At 44.2% G+C, this 16,460-nt stretch overlaps 1 protein-coding gene across 4 annotated transcripts in view; it reads right to left on the reverse strand.

Moving 5' to 3' along the window:
* DPF3 (double PHD fingers 3) overlaps positions 1 to 16,460 on the reverse strand; it is a 282,508-nt gene that overhangs the window by 35,191 nt on the left and 230,857 nt on the right. Inside the window, exon 10 of one of the 4 annotated variants that reach the window (XR_004030095.1) lies at positions 10,929 to 12,703. The exons of the other annotated variants lie outside the window; for them this stretch is intronic. The gene's annotated coding sequence lies outside the window, so the exon portion shown is untranslated. Of the gene's footprint in view, positions 1 to 10,928; positions 12,704 to 16,460 lie in introns of those variants that run through there. 4 annotated transcript variants of the gene reach the window in all.

Raw genomic sequence — 16,460 nt, forward strand, 5'->3', positions numbered from 1 at the left:
GTCCTGCTTTCCTCTCCACAACCCTCCCGCCCCATCCACACCCCACGCTGCCCTGGAGGGAAACATGAGGACCCAGAGGGTGGCCTGGGGATGAGGGGGGACGGCTCATCCCAGCCGTGGTAGCTAATCTAAGATCCAGGATTAAAGGCACTCCCTGAATGACCCCAGGGCAAAACCAGGTCAAGGCCACTTCCAAACCCCGCCCCGACAGAGTTAAAGGATCTAGAAAGGCTGAAAACACAAAGAAGTTAATCAGCTCCCTGAAATAAAAGGGGAGAAAAGAGACTGGATAAAGGGATCAGCTGAAGGAAGCAGCCTGGCTTGGTAGAGAGCACTCTACTCAGCCAGGAGTCCAGAGACTCAGGCCAGCACTGCCCCGGGGGCCAGGAGATCTTGGCGATGGCTCTCTGCTGTCTGTTTCCTTCTCTGTCAGACAGGCTCTAGGGTTTTTGCACCTGACAGCTGAGGATGGGGCAGCACCTGTGGCCAACACAGCCTCATCTGGAGTGGGTCCAGCCAATGCTATGACCAGTGGCTCTCTGTAGGTGCACACCCCATAGGTACCCTGGATCCACACAGATACCCCCTCTAATTCTAACCATGCTGCCTCTCCATCTGCCTCTTCAAGGTAAAAGGTGGATGGAGCTAGGGGGTCAGAAGGAGTCACAGGTATGGGTGAGCTAAGAGGACAAAGGAGGCGTCTCCCTCCAAGACAGGATCAGCATGTGTGGGTGGGAGGTATACAAAATGCCATCTCTCCTCCACAGACACCCGAGAACAGTGCCTGAAACTTCCACCACTGATGATGCTCCAGTGGCTTAAAAACCACCCTTCCAAAAATCCCCAGTTAAAATGCAAACAACTTTCTTAAAGAGGATAGCACTATCATGGGTTCCTCACTTGATCAACTCAGACACTGTCAGAACCAGAGTGAATCTTGGAGACCACCAAGTCCAACCCCTTCTTTAGACTCAGAAGGAAACCAAGCCTCTAAGAGTCAAGTGACTTGCTCAGGGTACAGGAAGAGGTGGTGCAGAGCTGGAACTGTAACCAGGTCTCCTAAGTCTTTCTGCAGCATGGCCCTGGCCCCTGAGGGAGGTGGCCCACGATGGGGGCGGGCAGGGGGTCTGGAATCTTGGCATCATGCTCCGGGGCTGCTCCTTCTTCCTGTTCAGCCACCACAGCAAATAAGAGCCCCTGGGGCCTCAGCCAGCGACTGACCCCTCCCTGACCCTGCCTTCCGGAAGGATGAATGCACATCAGAAGCCAGGGCCAAAATATTCCTGGGCACTGTCTGCTCTGCACCCAGCTCTCTTTTTCCCAGCCTCTTAGGAGGGAGAAGTTTCCAAAACGGACAGCTCCAAAGGCTTTCACAGAAAGGGAGCCTCTCTAGGAAGCGCTCCTGCGTTTGGGCAATGGAGTTAAGGCAGAATGACAGGGGGATGGAAGAAGAAAGTAATTTTTTACATGTCACATTCTCACCAAAATGGCATCTGGGAACTTTCAAGATCATCTGACTAATACCAGGTTGTATTCGTTATTTACAAAGATGGAGACGGAATCTCCTTTGAAGTAGTACAACCAAATGATGTCTGTGTCCTTAAAATGGGGTAACAAGAGGCAAAGAAATCTGGGGAGAGGAAAAGTGTCCTGCCAGGGGCTGAGGGTTTTTTTGCTCCCCTCCTGACATTCTCACAGCCAGCCACGTGGTAGGGTCCCACAGAGCTACCCAGCATGGGGCAGGCTGGCCAGAGCAGCTGGCTCTTTGCAACCACCCAGCTTGCCTTTGCTGGGAAGCTCAGGCTCATTTGCACACTGGCATAACTCCATGTCACTGAGCAGCCAATGGGCAACAGGACTCACAGCCAGGATGGGTTCTCCCTGGGGCTGGCACGACTCTGTTACTACACATGTGCATTTTCCTGATCCTGGGCAAGTTACTTAAACTTTCTCAACACCAGTTTTCCAGCTATAAAATAGGAACACCCCCTACGTCACAGGATTGTCACATAAGGGACAATGAGGCTAGAGAAACTGCGGTAACGTGGAATTGACTCTCAGTGAGCCTGGTTCCCTTTCTCTTGGAATAAAAGCCGGCACCACCTGCTCCAAAGGTAAAGCCCACGGGGAAAGTCTTTCCCAGTGAGCCCTGAACAAGACAGAGGGCCCTTCCCCACAAAGCTTCCCAGGCTTGGAGAGGGGGGTGGTCCCCATGACTTATTGGTGGTGGTGGGCTGACTCATTTGGCCAACTGTCCTTAATTTCCCTCCTCACATTTTGGGAGTCCTAGAGCACTCGTTCCCCAAATGAGGCTTGCAGCCAGAATGAGCTGTGATTAGCACAGCAGAGACCAGAAGGATGGTGCTGGGGGGGAGGCGGGGGAAGCTGCAGAGAGTTTCCTGAAATTAAGGCAGGAGAAGCAGGAAGGCAAGGTCTCTCTCCCTGGGCCATTTAGCAGACAGACACTTCCTTTAGAGCCAACCTTCTCAACCTCTGCTGGGCAAAATCAACTCAGAGGACTGGCTGCAATAGCCCTAATATGGCCCTCAGAGGCAGACGTGGGGTGCTTATCGCAGAGCACACCATGAAATTTCAAACCAGTATGTAGGTAACATAGGTGGGTGCATAAAATAGAACATTGCCCCATTGCACTGAATGCACAATTAACAGTGGGCCCCAGAATGCAGGCTGTACCAGATCTACACAAACATTACAATCTGAAGGCAGATGAACAAGAGGGAGTTTGCAAGGGTTGGGTGAGACCACGCTGTACAAGGCCCAGGTGCTGCACACATGATGCAGGGGTGGGTAGAGTGGGAGGAGAGGTCAGTGTGGAGGCTCACATCCAATTGTTTTTCCTTTCCTCAGGAGGAGGATGGATATTCTTCTGTTGTGGGTTTCAATTCCATGCTGTCAAATAACCTCTTTAGTCCAATGCTCTGCCACTTTCAGCCAGGCGTAAGCAAGACAATTGTCACTGAACATTATTGGGAGTAACATGCAATGGCACATGCACTAATGCAAACATCAGAAGGAAGACCCAGAGTCTAGTCTGGCCCTGTCACTTCTGCATAGCTTTGGCCTGAGTCACTTAACCCTTCCGAGTGTTGGTCTACTCATCTGCTAAGTGGGACAATAACTTCTGACAAGGCTGCTAGGAAGATTACATTGAGAGTGCACTGGTGATTATTCAGCATGTGAGGGAGGGCCTCCATGGAGTAGATGGCTCAGATCCCCTGACTCCCAGTGCACACTCCTCACACATGGCTGCACCTCTTTTGGCCTCAGGGGCCAGCGAGGAGCCTACCAACAAGGTGAGGTGAAGAGCAAAGAGAATCGGTGATGGAAATGGAAGCCAGAAGTCAGGGCTTGCAAGCTCAGCCCTTTTCAAGTCCTCTGAGAAGTAAATCAGCTGAGGGTCTGACCCCAAGGAGCTTCACGGCCAGCATCTCCGCCTGGTTTCCTCTCTTTTCCTCGCATCACATTCAGTGACCTATCAGTCTAGATAGAGGGTGCTTTTTCAAATACACCCTTTTCCAACTTGTCTAGGAGAACAATCATAGATTTTGATCCCAAAGTTAAATCGGCCTGTCAGATACAAAGCTTTCTGGAGCCAGCCAGCGTCTCAGGATATCCCACACTCCTCCCAAATGCATTACCACCCAGCAGGTAGTGTCATCGCAGTTTCTCTGGTTTCAGAATAATAACTAGTGGGAAATGCCCATGGAATTGACACTCAGCACTTTGAAGATTTTATCAGTTGGGTAAGTATCACCCAGAAGACGGGAGAAACTGGGGTTCTGTTATGACATCTACATCTAGAAGGAGTGCTGATCACTTCTTTTCCCCACGAGGTCTAGGATCCTACAACCACGACAGGATCAGAGGCAACCTGGTGGGGAAAGGTAGACAAACCCAAACTCCTTAACATGCCCAGTTCAGCTGTCCTCACACAGTCATCCTACACATCACATGCATCCTGCTCAAGAGCTCGTGGCCAGCCTCCTCCTTCCTACAGTGCCCTAATGCCCTAGTGAATCAAGCCCCACCACAGTGCGGACGCTCGTAACATACCTGTGACTCCCCCCAGCAGCCCGGGATCCTCCTTCCACTCCATTCACGCTCATCTCTGCTTGGGCTCCAAGCCTCCTGGGCCCATTCACACCTCTGAGCTTTTGCTCAGGTATTTCCCACTCTTGCTCTCAGTGGTCTGCCTTCTCTTTGTCTACCCCAACTCTATGCCTCTTTCTATACTTCCCCTGCTACTCCAACCTGCACTGGTCCCTTTCCTGAGCCTACCTGGCACTCACATTTTGCACCAAGTTGGCACTTAATTTTAAATGGTCTTGTCTTGAATAATATGCTAACCACCTCTTTCACCTCCTCCAGAACAGAAAAGGTATCTTACACAGTGAAGGCTTTAGAGCCAGAAAAATCCTTGGTTGGAAAAATCAGACTTTACCAGCGATCACTACTGCCTTTGTCAACTCAAACTCTCCGAGCCTCAGTTTCCATCTCTGTAAAATACGAATTGTAATCTTAATCTCAAAGGGCTGTTATATAGCTTTAACAAGTTAATATCTATAAGAAGCCTAGACTCAGTAACTAATGCATAGAAAGTATCCCCCAAAAGGTTATTCCAGTTCCCCTTTGCTTCTTTTATGTCTTGCAGAACCTAGCACATTATGGCAACACGAGACATTTGGTAAATGTTTGATTCATTTATAAGTAGTATAAAGAAAACCAGTAACTGGAGGGTCATTATACAAAGTAGCAGCATGCGGTCAAAACACATTGATCTATTTTTTCAATTATGGACAAAAAGTTGAGATCTATGGAGGGTAAAACAATCTATTTTAACTAAAGAAGTTTTCAGGATTACAAACTGCCAGTCTCTCTGTACCCATCACTCAGCCAAGCAGAAGTTTCAGCACAAATGTTCATGCTGGCAATTCATACTACATTCTTTCTTACATAAGTTATCTCCATCCCCAAACTCCATAATATGTATGGTCCACAGAAAGTTCACTTCACGTGCTAAATGTGGTACGATCCTTGCTACTTCTTTAAATCAAACACTGAGCACAATTTTTCTGAAGGAGTTCTTTTTAAAATTATTTAGAAAGAATGCTGATCACTTCTTTTCTGAAGCAGAATTTTTGTCATTTATCTATATATGTAACATATATATATATATATATATATAATTGTATATATAATTAAATTCGTCTTCTAATAAGACCTTTCCTCCCCAGATTGGAGACAACATAGGAGACAACCATGAATATTAGTGAGGTCATTCAACCAAAATCATGCTGAGAATAATATCCAAGTCCTGTGAGCAATTATGAAATCCATGCACCAAGGAGGATGTTGGATGTGGTGGTGTCCAATGAGATGAAAACTGGAGTGGAATTCAGATGGAGTTTCAGCAGAATTATTTTCACCTGGTGGCCTTTTGGCCTTACTGTCCTTACAATTTCTTCTCACTGTCTCTTTTTCACATACTTGGCATTTTTCTGGAGGAAAATGTGTCTTGCCACTGCATTCACTTTTCAGCTGGTGGCTCATGCTACCAAAACAATGGAAGTCAACAAAAGACTTGAGACACTGCTTCAGTGTGAATAGAAACAAGCCTAGAAATGTAATTTTTGTTAGTGATCATAATACATATCCGTGAAACTAACCTTCTCTACGTCTCCCCACTTCCTGGTTGTGAGTTAGGCACCAACTCTTCCAGGTCATCTAGCTATAATGCAAAACATTACAGAACTAAATGGGGACCCCAAGAGGTCATCTAACCCATGCCCTGAACTCTATGCAAGAGAAATGCTTGGCTATCAGTGAGTTCCCCATCAGCCTCGACAGTCTAAAATGCTTGGTGTCAAAAGAACTGCTTGTCTATTTGTTTTAGGCACCAAGGTGTTTCTCCTGTGCTCCCTGGAGACCAAATGTAACTGGTCAGTGCCTTTATCTCAGTGATACACATAATAACAGCTATTAAGTGACCCCTAATTCTTTTCCCCAAGTTAAACAACCCCAAATCCACAAACCTTTCCTTAAAGGGCTTATTGCTCATCCTGTTAAACATATTGTTAATAAGCTTTTCTGTACTTTTTGGATTTTCCACAGTCTTTTTCAGCTAATTCAAACACAGTGGTGTCAAATATTAAATAGAGCTGAAGCATTGCTTCCCAGACCTTCCACATCATTCCCAGTTTAACACAGCTTGGTTATCATGCTTTCTTAAAAATAAACAACACAGTACTCCTCCAGCTTGTGTTCCACTATGACTTCCAGATCTATCTCAGCTATAATTGTGCCTTGCCAGGTGATGGCCAATAATACAATCAACATAATCCAGTCAAGCAGATTGATGCTAAACCATTGATGACCACTGTCATCACCTCTCAAAAAAGTATTTCCTAGTCTGGTGTAAAGAAATATCAGGTAACCAAACGATGTGTGCCGTTCACACCACGTTTAATAAAATACAAAGCATAGCACTTTCTTTTAGTCTGAAGACTCTTTCTCCTCCTGGTCTATGCCTGAAAACTAACTTCTGGGTGACTTCATATATGATCACAGGGTAGAGCTTGGAAAAAATGAAGCAGATATTTAACATGCTTATCCCAAACACTGCCCCTTTTCAGGAAATTTGGAGGTAACTGGGGGAACTTAGCAATAAACCCCACTGAAAGTTATCCTGAGGTCTGAAAGTCACTGATCCTCTCAGCACAATGGAGTATCCACTAACAATGGCTAAAGAGCGTCTCTTCAATAAACTTAGCTTGACTACTACCACCTATCGTGACTAGCTCATCGACCACCCTTCAGGATCATTCCATGTGCAACTAGTAAGAAGGTTTCAATTCAGTAGTAGGTCTGGTATCATTAATCTTCACCATCCAAGGAAGAAGATGTTATCTTATTGGTTGTTTTGCGAGGTGAAGTAAGAATTTGGGAAAGTGTGATTCTGAATATGAAGAATCTGAGTACTTAGGAAGAAATATATCTCAGCAACATCCTCAACATTCCATAGTTAACCACTTTAAGGAGCCACAGCCATTAAAGAATCTGTGCTCACCGCAAAGAGACCATTTCTCTAACGGCAACAACTCCACATCTCCCAGGTTGGGCCCCACTCAGTGTCCCCTATCATTAGTCTCATACAGATGAAACTCTAACATCTATGTTCACTTAACTCATAAGACCCAAGTTACTAGAGATGAATAATATTAGTCGTGATGTCCATAACAGAGAGTCACTGTTACGCATGGCTGGATTATTCATAGACACTTCTAGTAAACATGGCACTACTGCAGTTTGGACTCTGTACCAAAACTAGAAAAAACTAATAAACAGCTTTCCAAAATCTTGTGGTGAGATTTTTCTGGCTGTGACACATTTTTTGCATTTGGCCATGAAATAGTTTACAGTACCGATCATGAAATGCATCAGTAGCCTTTCACCTGGTCATGTGAAATTCTCTTTCCTTAGTCCTGAAGCTTAGAAAATGTCCTATTACCACCACCACCACCACCCCCAACTAAGCAGTGCAATACTCTGATTTCTAAATTAGGGATCAACAAACTATGTCTTGTGGGCCAAATCTGGCCAACTGCTTATTTTTGTAAATAAAGTTTTATTGGAACACAGCCACACCCATTCCTATACATATCCTCTACAGCTGTTTTCATGCTTCACCCAGAGCTGAGTAGTTATGACAGATGTTTGCCTTACAAAGCCTTAAATATTTACTATCTGGTGTGTTACAGGAGAAATTTGCTGATCCCCATTATAAATGATAAGGCAAAAAAATCGCTTATTCAGAGTAACCTCCTCTCCAACCCAACAAAAGTAAACAAAACCAGAAAACAACCATGACCCCAGCGAGTAGTGTTTGCATACTTAAAAGCCAGCCTAACTCTCTTACAAAGTATACTCTGAAGTAAGATGCATATAAAACATAAAATACTATTTGATGGCACAGTAGGGTGACTGTAGTCAGTGGTAGCTTAATTGCATATTTTAAAACAATGTAAAGAGTGTAATCAGATTGTTCATAACTCAAGGGATAAATGCTTAAGGGGCTGGATACCCCATTCTCTATGAGTGCTTATGTTCACATTGCATGCCTGTATTGAAACATCTCATGTAACCCATAAATATCTACATCTACTATGTATCCACAAAAAATTTTAATTTAAAAAATTTGTAAAAATCTATATATAAAATACTTAAAAGGTTAATTTAAATTAAAATTCTGGAAGGATTTTTTTAATGAAAGGAAGTTCTGAAACTGCTGATTTAGGGATATAATAAAACTTAAATATGGTTCTAGTTACATGGAGTGATTTGGGTTTCTTAGAAAAGAAGGGTAAAAGGAATGTGATGTAATAGACAACTGGTCATCAATAAGAATAAACTGAATTTTTAAAAAAATCTCTAAACTGTACAACTCTACCCAGAGTTCTAAAGAGAAGGTCTTCCAGGTACATGCAGACGAAAAGGAAGTGGATAGGGGAATGTTTTCTGGTGGAGCCATATCCTGAATCACCCCTAACATGTGCTGAATAATGACCTAGCTCCATCCAGAGACCAACCCAGGGACCCATTCCCACCACATAACAATCCTAAGTCAAGATACTGCTAGAGGCATCCATAGATTAAGGCAAAGATCCACTGTTATGAGAATCTGGACAAGGCATTCCAACCTCAACTTCCACCTTACCCAGACTGGCAGCCCTTGGGAAAAGCTGCCCCAAAGCCATCTAAGTGTGCCCAGTAGGCACATGGTCATGTTCAGTTAGGGCACTCAAAGCTGATCTTCAGTTTTCATTTTTCATTTATCACCAACACTGAAAAATGGGGAGATCTCATCAAAATGTTTGAATTGTGACCTCCCTTGAAAAACCTGAAGATCTGGGAACCCTGGGCCCACTTCCTGCAGGCTGCATCCCCTGAGCTGAGTCACAGTGCTTCCTGGTTTAAGACACTCCCTACCACTCCTGTTGTCTCCTTGTGACCTGAGACTGAGCCTCAAGGGCTGTTCCACATCTCTCTGGCATTGTCATTTATGTCACATCTGCCCTGCTTCGTTCACCAAAGATACCTGCTCTGTCGGCATCAGATTTTCAACCCCAAAGCTAACCATCTATGGTAACTACATGTTTCCAAGTGGATGAGAAACATGATTTCTTTCTCTCTTTTTCATTCTCTGGCCCATGTGTGTACTTTTGCCCTCCCTCTTGGTCAGTGACCATCTATAGACAGAAAGCACATCCTTCTTGGTCTACAACCCATTATCAGACACGTGAAAAAGTCAGTCCCTGTCCTCATGGCCCACTATTATGGACATTTGATCATCCTGGATCTCCTCTATCCTTAGTTATTTACACTGATAGTACACCTTCATGCCAGACCTCTCATACCTGTGAGCAGCCCAAAGATAGTATCTGCAAAGAAAGCCCAAGTCATGAGGAAAGACACACTCTAGGTAGAAAGCACTGGCCCATCAGAATCAAGGTCCTCTTTTCTAGGGAGTAAATTAGAGGGTGCAATCGCTTCCCATGGAAGAAGATATTTTATTCCTTAGGTGACTTCTGAAGTGAACCTAATGTCTCAAATTTTGAGTCACTATAGGAAGTGGGTGATGTGTAATAAATATGTGAAACTTCATTTTACTGTGTTCATCAAAAGATACATGGATAAGCTAAATGTGGTTTACACATGCAATGAAATACTATTTAGCCTTCAAAAGTAAGGAAGTTTGACACATCTACGTAAATGATCCTTGAAGATATTACACTAAATGAAATAAGTCCGTGACAAAAGGACAAATGCTGTATGATTCCATTTACACAAGGTACTTAGAGGAGTCAAATTCAGAGGGACAGAAAGCAGAATGGTGGTTGCCAGGAGCTGGGGAGGGAATGGGGAGAACGTGTTTAAACGGTACGGAGTTTCAGTTGGAGCAAATGAAAAAAATCCTAGAGATGGATGGTGATGATGGTTGCACAACAATGTAAATGTACTTAAATGACACAGAACTGCATCTTAAAAGTGGTTAGAAAGGCAAATTTTATGTAATGCATATTTCATCACAATAGAAAGGAAAAAAAAACCCTAAGGAGGGCACTATACTGGTGTGGGGCTTTCTTTTTACTGCTAGGAAAACTTACAAAGTCCATAATGCAAGGCATAACGTGATATTCAGTCTAAAGAAAGATGGAGTACACTAGCAGCAGCATTACAGTGTCATGTTCATCTCCACTTGGCCCCACTGGGGGCCAGCAATGCTCAAAGGTCAAGACCTGGCCTGACATGCTCACCTGGTTCCGTCTGACCTAGAGGACCCATCAGATAAGAGGGCCCATCTTCACGCACAAGGAAAGCCTACCCCGGGGGTTCCAGCTGACAGCTGCACCAACCGGCAGCTTGGGAGGCTACACCAACAGCACCTTTCAGGCAATGAACATTTTAACCTCCCACCTATTCTAAGCACACACTAAATCTTGCATTTTTGTGCAAAACTTCTATTCTTGGCACAGATGTGACAGCAACCTTGGACAGGTGTACTAAGTCGGTTCACATAATCAGGCTTTCAATCCATCAATTTTGGCCATGGAGAGGGTGATGATGGTGATGGTGATGGGGGAGTGGGTGACAGCAACCCTGGGCTCAGAGAACGAACGCTGGCACCAACCCTGGGCATTGTTCACTTTCCAGGCCACCATCTGTCAGCCAAGCCAGTGGCAACTGCTGTTCTAGACCGTGCTTGTAAATAAAACAACAAGATTCAACAAATCTTGGCATGCAAGTGGGAAGAATCATCTCAGGAGTCCCTGCCGCATGACGGTGTGAAAGTGAACTCACACAGGATGAGCTTGGTTGGTCAAGCAAATTTTACAGAGATGCTATAGGAGCATTGGAAACAGACTTTTATTTAACAGAAACTTACACACACTTGGTACAAACCCTACATTATGCAAACCTTTTATCACAGTTCTACACAGGTTGTCACTGTGGGAGTTGGTTGGAAAGCAGATTATTATGATAATTATTAGCATTTTGACAAGGGACATTTTCTACCAGAAAACGTCAGAGAAAAGAGCTACAAAATGATACAGACACTCTCGGTGATCCCCTCCACCAACAGGACTGGCTTTGAACAAGAAACCTGAAAGGACTGGCAGGAAGTCGGTGCCCACCTGCCCTGCCCTTTCAGAGGCCAAAGAGATTCTCAGGCTCAGAACCATTTGAGTAACACTGTGACTCAAGGACCTCTGCTGACCAGAATACCCAGCCTTGGACTGTTCGTGTGTTATTATGACTCTGCTTACAAGGGAGGGAAACCCAAGAGCATGGCTGTGTGAAAGCCCAGTGCAGTGGGGAGCCTGCGGGTAGAACCCAGTGGCTCAGCCAGTCAGCCCTGCACCTTTGCTGGGCCGCAGACACAGCGCCGAGATACATCCCATCGGCCAAAACGCCCACTTCTGCCAGCTCGGCCAGAAAGGGCCATGTTAGAACACTCGCCTTCTTCCTTGGCTCCCACCAGCAACTGAATTTGAGGTTCTCATCCTTCAGGTCGGCCTTCCTAGCCCTTGGGGACAGCTCTGGAAACTCAGGCCCCAGAAGCCAGCTCAGCAGAAGGTTCCCTTTGCTCATCTCTTCTAGGAGTTGTTAGGTGACTGAACTAATATCATGTCAGCTGATGATTTTATTTTTGCTTTTTTTTTTTTTTTTTGCTGCATTATTTTATACAAAGCTCTCTGTGTTCGAATCTATTGAACTTGGGATATATTCCATCACTAGATGGAATTCCTTTCTGAGCTAGATCTCATCAGACATGATAACTAGGAGGCAGGCTGATGCTGACATTCAGATAAAAGGGGCTTGCCTGGGGTGAGGGAGCAGTGAAGGTGGGGGAAACTGATGATTTGTGGCTAAGTTATTTCAGTCAAGTCTTAACACACAATCATTTAACATCACCAACACTTTCAATAGACTTTTGAAGGAGGAAAAAAAAAAACTGATCACTCCTCACTTACCACATCCAACACACAGAAATAAAAATACCTAAAGCACATACATGAATGGCTTTTTAAAAAGCCTGAGAGAGCAGAGTTGATCTTTATTTTCTTATTTAAAATGTGGGGCATTTTTCTTTAGAGTTAATATGCAGTCTTTTATTTTACATTAAGTACTCTTATGATTTCATGTCTTCACAAAATTGCGCTTAACTTTTGAAGTAGGAGGTACTTTAAACAAAAATACTGTGCAATGTCAGCACTTTTCTCCTTTTAAATATTGAAATAAATAAAATAGTTAACTCTTTTTTTCATCAGTTTGTTTGTGTTCAGTTATTTCTACTGTAGAGCAATTCCAGGCGGACCTGGGTACTTTCTCACAGACAATCAAAGAAAATATAACGAAGATTTAAAAAGAAAAAAAATCTTCTTATTGCACAAACTGAGGCCATTCCCGAGGCTTCTGTGGGCTGAGCTGAGTTGCGCTGCAGGATCTTCCACTCCTGTGCTGGCTCCTGTGTTGTCTGAAACACACACACAGGACGGGGCTGGGCAAGGGAAGAGGAAGAAGAGGAGGAGGAAGAGGAGGTGCCAATCATCCTGGCTTCTTTTCACCTTCTTCGGAAATGGCTTGCTTGAAGGATGCTGGAGTCCCCAGGTCATAATGTTGACTGCAGAGGGAAAGGCAATGAAAGATAAAACAAAAAACAACAGCATGGAACAACTACTTAAAAAAGAAAGATTAAAATTAAGGGGTGACAGAAATGAAATGAATTTAAAAAAAAAAAAAAGAAGAAGAAAGAAAGAAAACCACCAACTAATTGCCAAGTTAATGAGGCTAGGCCAGGTGCAGCAAAAATCAAGGTAGTGTGTCCAGCGCCTTGAACTTCAGCAGCACGAGATCAGCCAGGAATAGGGCAGGTCAGTTGCTACTGGGCCAGAGGCAGAGAGAACACAGCTGGATTGTCAATTCCCAGGTGGTGTAGCAGGCAGAACTGGGTGTTAGCAAAAAAAAAAAAAAAAAAAAAAAAAAAATTCCCCTCCACTTGGAAACCGAACAAACTGAATCTTTTCACAGGTAAAACACCCCAGAAAGGACCTTTATGATGTCGTCTCTCTCCCTGTCATCCAAGTAGAAATGAGTAGTTCTATGGTATAGAACCAAATCAGCCACAGAAAACCCCATCAGATGCCCCATTTAGCCTAAGCCCAAAAGGACACTGCTTCCTTCACAAGCACACACACTCAGCCCCAACTCTGCCCCAAGTGATTCAAGTGTGTCGGAATTACTCAGAGAGACACCCCAACCAAGAGACCAGTTCCAGTCCTCCACTAGCACAGTGATCCCTTTGTCAGCCTTAGAACCTGGTGGTGGTTCACACCAGATGGGCCGTTTTGCCTGGATAGCCACGCATAGCTTTTGCTTCTAGCTGAAATGAAATCTGCCATTTTGGTCTTTGGAACGGAGTAGTTGACACAAAGGAGTGAGCAATAAAACCAAGTACTATCACATTTCACCCCGGAAGCAGTTTCTGAAGGCAAAGATGGGTGTCCCAACAATGCCTAGATCACATTAAGCTGAGCGATGAGGGAGGGAGGAGAGGGAGAATGGGCCTAAATGGAAAATGGCCAAGCCAGCAGGGAAAAAAGCTCAAAAGCAAATAAGCAGCTCATCCTCTTCCAAGTTGAAAGGCCCCTCCCCTGCCCCATCTCTCCTGGTACCCAAGGCATCACTCAATGGTCAGGTGCACAGGCCTGGATTAGATGCTCTTCCAAAGCTGAGGCTCCATCCATCCAACTTTCCTCCTTGACCAAGTCCTCCCTCCACACCTGCTCCTGTTCCTTGACTCTACCCTATCCCACCCCACTGTCTCCCTTTCTGATCCGCTTTGCTGGTGCACCCTACCCCCACTTCCCTCATGCTGTTTGCTGACACCACCTGCCTCTAGCTCCTTCCCTTGAGTGATCAAACCCAGGCGACCTTTCCTAGGACCTCCCACAGAATGCCTGCCAATTGTTCTCTCCATGGGCATCTGTCATCATTTCACTCCCTGCCAGGAGTCTTTCTGTCCCTCTCCCAGTACCCCGACCCCTCTGGTCAGATGTTACCTGCCACTCTGTAGTGAGTCTGTCTCATAAGCTTACCCCACACTCTTTCAGTTTCCTCAAATTTCCACCCCTGACCTCCCAACACACACACGCATGTATTTTTCCTTTGCCCCACTGAAGCCACCTAGAAAATTGTGGGTGAGTCCCAATTTGGCACTCCTAACTTCCATTTTCTCTTTTGTTTCCTCTGGTTAGGTCAACTGCAGGCCATAAAAGTGAAACAATGTGCAGCTGTGTTCTTAGTCTCCTGCTCTCAATCCCCGGCAAGAAGGCATAGTTTTCTACCCCTCCACACATTGTCAACCCCTCCCCACCGCTGTCCTGACATTCCCCTTTTCTCTCCTTTACCGCTCACCACCACCTCACCACCTCCCACCTGCCCCCTCTGACTTAACCACTGGATGCTGTGTCCAGAGACTTCTCCAATCTTTCTGTCAACAATATTTATTAAGCATCCTCTATGTATAGAGTGAGATTTGGTAAGACTTCCACTAATTAGCTCAGAAACTGCTCAGTTCTCAGTTTATTTCAACAAATAATTATGGCACATTGGTGTCAGGCACTGTCTGGAGGACATGAGTGATACCACCTTTGCCCTCAAGGAACACGCCATCTGTTTGAGAAGGACTACAAGCAAACATGGTGTGTTGTGATAAGCACAGGAGCAGCAGGAACAAAATGCTATGGAATGGTACTTAGACGGGTTTTCGAATGGTGATTTTTGCCATTTTACATGGGTTAGATTGTGATTCCCGGCTTTGCTTTTTTTTCGAATATTATCTCCATTGTCTCTGACAATAGACATTCTTGCCTACAGATTCAACAGCAACGGTCCATCTGGAGCTCTTTGTTGATCTAGATGGCTTCCTCCAAGAAAATCTTCTTGTCCACTGAGATCCATGGCAAAAATAATCACATACTACCCCATGATAGCTCTTACATGATTTTAACTATTTATAATGAATTTCTAGTCTGATCCACTAGGTCACAAAATAAATCCAATGGCCAATGAATTCATTGCCCCATGTTTAATTTTATCCTATCCTTCACAGTGCTGAGCAGTCACATGCATACTGTTATTACTCAGTCCCTAGTTGCCAAATGAACCAAGGTATATCTGAATGAAAATGCTATCATCCAAGGTCTGTAAACAGACTAGCCTGAAATCTCAGCTGAAAGGCCAAATGTCTGAGTCCCCACTAATGGTGTAAATCAATCACATACCTCCTGATGTAATGCACTGAGAAGGATACAACATCATTTCTACGGTATCCTAACCAAAACGCACAACTTCAGTTTAGTCATTAGAAAAACAGCATCCAAGCCTGAACTGAATGGCTTTTGCTATGAAATGACTAACCAGTATCAAGGTTGTGAAAAACAAGATTGTAGTACTAACTATTCCAGATTAAAGGACTTGTAAGAGGACGTGGCAACCTGTGAGCCCAGACTGGATCCTGGACCAGAAAAAGGACACTAGTGAGACAACTGGCAGAAGTTGAATAAGGTCTGTAGGTTATAGCATTGCACCGACGTGAATTTCCTGATTGTGGTCATTGTACCGTGGTTATTTGAAGAATCTGGGTGAAGGACATATGGGAATTCTTGGTGTAATCTTTGTAAGTTTTTTGTAAGTATAAATTATTTCAGAAGTAAATTTTTTAAAAAGCCGTAGTTATTGGTTGAGTTCCAGTGGTGAGATACTTTGAAAACCTAATTGCCAATGTTTTTTATCTAATAATTCAGTTCTGACAGGAATCTTCCATCATTCTCATTTATTTTGTAAACCAATCATGCAGAATGGCTTTTCCTATATTACTATTTTGAATAGGTGATCAGAAATCACTTTTATTAAACACCACAATATTATATAATTCAATGTTTTTGTGTTAGAAGCAATTGGGTTTGTGACCAGGGCCCAAAATGTTCACTCCCTGCCACCATTACCCCCGCTACCACTGGCACCACAAATACAGTGACCATTTAGGAAGCTCAACTTTATTTCTCCCAGAAAGTTCATGAGGACTTAGACATTGCTACTTCTCAGAAAGATTCTAATGTGTCATAGTTTCATTTGGGGTTTCTGTTGTTTTGGTTTTTTCTTTTACAGAATCAAATACCTCCTTTTCATCTAATAAATTCTTGAATAGAAGACCTACATGCATCTTACTGATTTCACTCAAGAAATCTTCCAAAGATGATCTTTGGGGAAGTCAGTACAGACTGAGGAAAGATTATTAGAAGATCCATACATCATTTACTGAGCCTGGAACTTTAGACAAGTCATCAAACAGGATCAAAACCCAGTTTCCTCATCAG

Source organism: Nomascus leucogenys, chromosome 1a, assembly GCF_006542625.1.
Source record: "Nomascus leucogenys isolate Asia chromosome 1a, Asia_NLE_v1, whole genome shotgun sequence".
Classification (NCBI taxonomy): Eukaryota; Metazoa; Chordata; class Mammalia; order Primates; family Hylobatidae; genus Nomascus; species Nomascus leucogenys.